The sequence below is a fragment of the Solanum pennellii genome, chromosome 10 (assembly GCF_001406875.1).
Source record: "Solanum pennellii chromosome 10, SPENNV200".
Lineage (NCBI taxonomy): Eukaryota > Viridiplantae > Streptophyta > Magnoliopsida > Solanales > Solanaceae > Solanum > Solanum pennellii.
This window is the reverse complement of record NC_028646.1, coordinates 53,124,845-53,131,830: the sequence shown is the minus strand read 5'-3', so window position 1 is coordinate 53,131,830 and position 6,986 is coordinate 53,124,845. Positions and strand designations below refer to the sequence as shown.

The 6,986-nt window shown below is 30.6% G+C and overlaps 1 pseudogene across 1 annotated transcript; it reads left to right on the top strand.

Annotated features, from left to right (window-relative positions):
• The first annotated feature begins 5,715 nt into the window (after positions 1-5,715).
• On the top strand, positions 5,716-6,500 carry LOC107001867 (annotated as a pseudogene). The gene is made up of 2 exons (XR_001454480.2): positions 5,716-5,969; positions 6,072-6,500. The product of XR_001454480.2 is annotated as a kirola-like (transcript).
• The last annotated feature ends 486 nt before the right edge of the window (positions 6,501-6,986 follow it).

Sequence of the window (6,986 nt, the reverse complement as noted above, 5' to 3'; positions counted from 1 at the left end):
TCCCAATTGGATGTAGGGGGAGAGGGATAGTTATGTTCCTCCCCATGAATGTCAAAAACAAAAGGATTCAAACGGTGGCAAGTCTGAATATATTCTCTCGTGTATCCTCAACAAGGTTCAGGTTTTAGAAAAGATTTTGAAAGAAATGAAAGAAGATGTATCGACCCTTAGCAAGGGTGTCAGGTCCCATTCAAACTCAATCAATCAATTGGAATCCCAAATGGGCAAAATTTTTATGCTTTTGAACTTCTGAAAACAGGGGAATTGTCTAGGGAGACTATGTCAAACCCTAAGAGTGAGGTTTAAAAGTGGACTTGCATCACGGCGCGATGTTAACTAAGGCACTGTTTGGGAGGCAACCAAAAACTTTTTTTATTTCTTTATTTTTGTTTTAAATGTGATGGTCTATTGGCTGTGCAGGAGGAAGTGTGACAAGTGTTGGGAAAGAATCAGATTGGTAAGCAAAAAGGTTAATGTGATGCATCATTGAATATGTCGGCGATCGTTGGACTATAGCAAACTTAAAGGTATAGTTTGTAAAACTCGGTGTGTCCAAGTAATTATTGGCGAACCACTGACCCAAAGTTCAAGTCTTATAATTTTGGCCGGGAATAGGATGCACTGGCAGCGTGAGGTGAATCGTTGTATAATCACTATAGCTCAAATGTGATGGTTTTCAGTTCGAGAAACTCCCACAATAGTTATTGTATTTTATATACATCAATTTATTGTATTTTTATATACATTTATGTTGTATCCTTGCATATACACAGAGTTGACATCATTTTTTAACAGCTTTTCTATTATATTTCGTTGTTTTAAACTATTTTATAAGGAAATGAGTTATTAAGTGTTCATAAGTTGAGTAGAGTCAAGATAAGTGTTTCTTTCATAAACTCTTTCAAGCCTATGTTATATAGCATTACAACTCGCGTACTCGTACATGTACGTTGAATGTATTGATGTCAGTTGGTCTTCATGATATTATGTTTAGAAGCAGGTAAAGAGGACCGACATCCAACACACCGTTGATCTTGTTGAGCACTCCAGAGTCAGTTGGTGAGCCTCCTTGAATTGTGGAGCACTCTTTTATTGCTTTCTAGTTTAGTTCATCAGGATGTTTTGGGGTTTGTCTAAATATCCATCTCAGTTGTCTATTGGCTTGACAGATTGTAAAATGACTAGTTATGAGTCTTTAGTTTTGTAGTTCACTTGTTTTGCATTCTCAATTTATTTCATAAGTTATTATACAGATTGTTCTTATGTTTTGACTCTTTCACTAAGTAAGTAAGCTAGACAAAGAATTCACTTGGGACCAACAATGGTCTTAGATTGTCAGTCTCTCCCAGGGTGTTGGCTCAGGGCGTGACATATTCCTCTTTCATTATGGATGTATAGTTTAAGGACTGCCATTTACTTACACAATAGGGTTCCTAGTAAAGCAGTCTCAAAGAAACCTTTTGAACTATGACTGGTAAGAAACCTAGGTTAAGGACCCTGCATGTTTAGGGTTGCCCAGTAGAAGTTAAAGTTTATAACCCACAAGAAAAGAAACTGGATCTCAAGAAAAATCAATGGTTTCTTCATTGGTTATCTAGAAAATAAATGGGTATATATTTTACTGACCTAATCGGTGTAAGAGAATAGTTGAAACTGGAAATACTAGGCTCATTGAGAATGGTGAAGTTAGTGGGAGTGAAGAACCACGTAATGTGGAAATTAAAGAAGTTAGGGTGAGGTTCCCCTACCTTTTACTTCTTCTAAATATGTTGTTCCTGAAGTTGTTGTACAACTTTAAAATAAACAAGAACAACAAATTGATGAACTTATTAATATTAATGAAGCGATAATTGATGAACCTGCTGTAGATAAACTACAAGAACTATAATTAAGAAAATCGCAAAGACAAAAGTTATTTGCTATTTCTGATGATTATTTGGTATATTTACAAGATTCGAAAATTGACTTAGGAATTAATAATGATCTAATTTAATTTTCATAAGCTATTGAAAATAATAATTATGTTAGATGGATAAATGTTATGAAAGAAGAGTTGAAATCTATGGAACAAAATAATGTACGGGACCTTGTTGAATTACCATAACGGTGCAAAAGAAATGGGTGTAAATGGATCTTTAAGATCAAACTTGACTCAATTTGCTACATAAATGTCACAAGGCTAGACTTTTTGCAAAAAGGTTTCACTCAAAATTATGGCCTTGACTATAAAGAAACATTTTCACCTTTCTCTAGAAAAGATTCACTCAGAATTATAATGGCTTTAGTAGCTCATTATGATTTAGAGTGACATCAAATGGATGTGAAAACAACCTTTCTGAATTGAAATTTGGAGAAAGAAGTTTATATGAATCAACCTTAGAGGTTTTCTTTCAAGGAAAGGAGCACATGGTGTGTAAACTTAAGAAGTAATTGTACGAACTTGAACAAGCTTCCCGACATAGGTATCTTAAGTTTAATGAAACTATTGTAACTTTTGGACTTGCAAGGAACTAATGATCATATGCTCACTTATAGAAAAATTGATCATCTCCATGTGATTGGACATTCAGATGCAGATTATGCTGGTTGTGTGGATACAAGAAATTCCACATTTAGATATTTGGCTCAAGTCAGATAGAGGAGCAATATCATGGAAGAGTGTGAAGAAGTCTATTTTAGTCGCATCCACTATGGGAGCTGAGTTTGTGGCATGCTCTGAGGCCAAAGTTCCGAGTAATTGGCTGTACAACTGTATTTCAAGACTTGGACTAGTAGATAGTATTTCCAAGCCGCTAAAAATTTATTATTATAATACTGCAAATGTCTTCTTCCTAAAAATGATAAGTATTTTAAGGGTGACAAACATATGGAATTGAAATGCGTTTCATTTAAAGAAGAAGTCTAGAAGCATCAAGAGACAATTGAACATATTAGCACCAAACTTATGATTGTTGATCCTTTGACGAAAGGATAACCGCCCAAAATATTTGTTGACATGTTTAAAGAATGTGTCTTATAGATAACAATGAATATTTTTGTAAAGATTTTATTATCTTCATACAATTGACACTATGAGCTCAACTATATATATGTTTTTGTTATAACCTATTTTCTCTTGTATACATCATGTTGAGAATGACGATGACATTTTTTTTTAGATAAATATATTCTATGGATTATTGTGGACCCGTTATGTATTTGAAAGGTTGTGTTAGGCAATATACTAATATTTTAGTGCATGGAAGGGACTATGTCAAATAAAGTGGTGTACAACCGACATGGCTCATAGTAGTTGATTTATTTAATAACGACGAATGATGTTGGTCTTAACATTGTGCACATGAAGATTAACATGCATATTAAACCATTAAGTTAAAGGTTGTGCTCCAAGTTGGAGAATGTATGTTTCCATGGAACACTAACTATATTCTAGTTTAATGATTAATATAATTTAAATCATAAATATGTATGGTGAAGTGGGGAAGTCGAAAAGTGACTTACATGTGTGGAGAAGTGGGAAAGTTACTTAGTAACTTTCAACTACCCGTTACCTCTTTCAACTACCCATCAAGTAGGGAGTTACTTGGTAGTTTTAAAACTACCCACTACATCAACTATTCACCATGACGGAAAGGTGGGAATGATGTAAAAAAAACACTCTTAATTAAAGAGCCTTCTCTCTGGCATAAATATATAGTCTTATCCATCAAAATTATTTTAAAGTATAAGGCAAGAGAGAGAAACAACTAGTGAAGAACGAAAAGAAAGAAATGACTTCCTCTCAATTCAAGTCAAGATTCTTGAAATAACTATGACTTATTAGGGTATGGATTCTTGACTGAATTATCATAGTAATCTATTTATGTGAAAATCTATAATGCTACGATCATGAATAAATGATAGGATTTATGAATGCATATATTGTTTATGTTTTCATAATCCATTAAAATTCCTAAGTAGTGAAGCCAATTTCAAAAAAAAATAAACAAAGATAGGATAACGTTTGAACAGAATGAATAAAATCTGATTATTTTAATTAATGTTAAAAAATTTGAGTGAAATAAGGAAAATAAGTATTCATAATTTTTTTGAATATCCTAAAATTATGTCGGGTAAAAATTATGATCAATGAATTAAAAATTAATTAATGCACCTTAATTCGTTTTTATCTTCTTCATTTTTTTCAAATTTGATTTTTTATCCTTTTTTTATATTTTTAGTTTTTTCAAAAATAATTTTTTACAATAACTTTTAAAAACACTTTTTTGTTACATAAAATGTTACAAACTAAAAATTTTAATTGTTACAACTTGAAAGTTTAGTTATACTGCTATAACTAGAATATTAAACTAATGTCATTTTATAAAATTTTAAAATTTACTAAAACCATTAGTTATTTTTTTGTCCCACAAAATCGACATGAAAATTGATAAGATTGAGTTTAAGATATATATTTACGATTTTTTATATCCAAAAATCCAACTGTCCATTATGATATACAATTTTAAATTCATAAACTTTAAAAGTGAAATCCATAGTCTAATTCATTAAAAAAATATTCAAAAAATATATCCCAAAAAAATTGAATTTAGATTTGAATTTTTATTTGTCTAGACTATGCTCACCTACTATATAGGATTAGACAAAACTTTCTCATATTAAATTTTCAACTTGTAGCATGGCTATGTAGAGAGAGCTACCTATGAAATCTCCTACTAAAAATCACATGTTTTCAATATAGTTTTGATGGTAAATTTCTTACCTACATAAAATATTTAAGATATATAAAGAATTAGTATGCATTTTTTGCTGACAACATTGACGTTTCAATTTATTTTTCCTATTTTCGATTAGGTTTAGAGTTTTAAAAGTAAAAACAGACTTTTGAAATTTGTAGAGTTAAATTAAAATTATATTGAATATATCAAAATATCCTTTGATCTTTTGGTGTTAAATATTTCATATGAATAGTTAGGATTAAAAAGTCCTGTAAAATAAAAAACATATTCTTTTTGAAAAATAACTAAAAGAGAAAGTAAAACAACAAAACTAAAACAGAGGGAAATAACAATTTTAAGGACTATACAGTTTGGAGCGATGAATATTCATTTAAAAATATCTGAAATCAACATTATGAGAGGTCATTAATTAGGGGGAAAAGAGATACAGTTGTCCATAAAAAGGTTCCATTATGTTCATATTGTTAACTAAGTTATATATTTAATAGAGGCGGAGTTAGGTAAGGCAGAGTTAGGTAGGGTTCATAGGCTCGGACGAATCCACTAGTTCTTTTGTAGACCCCATATTTGTATTAGAAGAATAATTAAATATATGTATATGAACATGTGAACCCCCAAATAATATTGATCTAGAACACTCAAACTCCTAACTTTGACTCCGCCTATATTAAATAATTTGAACACATTAATTTTCTATAACTTTCATGATTTATTTTCGAGTGGATGTAATTATAAGATATCAGAAATATCTTAAACTGTTTCATTCTCAATTTTATAATAATCAAGTGAAGATTTAACTTAAAAAGATGAAGTAGTAAATGAATATGGAGGGAGATGAGATATGTATTCAATATTTCCACTGTGTTTTTCCTGCATAAATATTGCCACCTGAACTATAAAAAATAGACCACATTCTTTAAAATTAAAAATATATTTAATATTTCAACTAGCTATACAAATCACACACTATATGTAAAGCCTGCATGTATATCACTAAATTTGTAAACCTTCTCTTATAACAAAATCTCACGCAATTCTAAGTAATGGGTTTGAAAGGTAAGTTGACCTCTAAATTAGAGATGAAGTGTGCTGGAGATTTGCTTCATGACCACTTCAAATCAAATCCACACCAAACCTCCACCATGTGTCCTGATAAGGTAACGAACTTCACATTGCATGATGGTCAATTGGGAAAAACTAACTCTGTTATTGGCTGGAAAATTATCCTTGGTAAGCTTCTTATATTATTCCATTTTTCAATTGGCTATGGTAGAAACGATCAATTAATTAGCTCTCCTGTTTGAACTTAAATTATTTTATTAATATGTTCAGGGGGCAAAGAACGGTATTTCAAACAGGTCGTAGACATAGATGATGCAGCAAAATCAATGACCTTCAATTTTATTGAATGATATATGAATGAATTATATAACTCAATGACAGTTATATTAACTTCAAAGGAAAACTGGATTACTTGGAGCATAATGTATGAAAAACTGAATGAAAATATTCCTGAGCCCCTTGACTTTATGGAGATTCTTATTGGCCACATCAAGGACCTTGCGACTCACCATGTCGGAAAATAGATATCAGTCCTCATTCCCAATTAATAACAAGATTGAATATTGTTACTATCCTAAATCCTTACGAATGAATAAGACTATTTGTGTGATATATGTTTCATAAGTACAATCGTGTATCGTATGTATCATAAATCTTTATGAATAAATAAAACTATTTGGTGTGATATATTTTCATGAATTGTGTTAATTGTTAGTAATATATATTTAATTTTTTTTACAGAAAGTGTAATCCCCAGTATCATTATATGTATTGCGATGAAGTATTCATAATTAATCTTATAAAATAACCAAACACCTGAAATTTAATATGCAAAAAACTATGAAAAAGAAATTAAAAAAATATCTGGACAATCTATTGATTGTCACTATACTTTAAATTAGTTATATAATATCGGACTCGGTTCACCTCTAGTAGAAGAAGCATCTAATATGTCTCATGATGATATGAAGGTCAGTAGTTATTTGATCAAAATAACTTTTTAAATCATGGTTTATATAATCGATCCTTTCCGGCTTACAATGGATTTCTAAAGATAGAAATAGAAATCGGGAATTAGAGGTGTACATGCCCGGGTTAGTTTAGGTTTTTCAAATATCAAGCCCAACTATTTTTGTAATAAATTTAAATTTATAAACCATAGCAAACTAATTGAAGTCAAGTTTT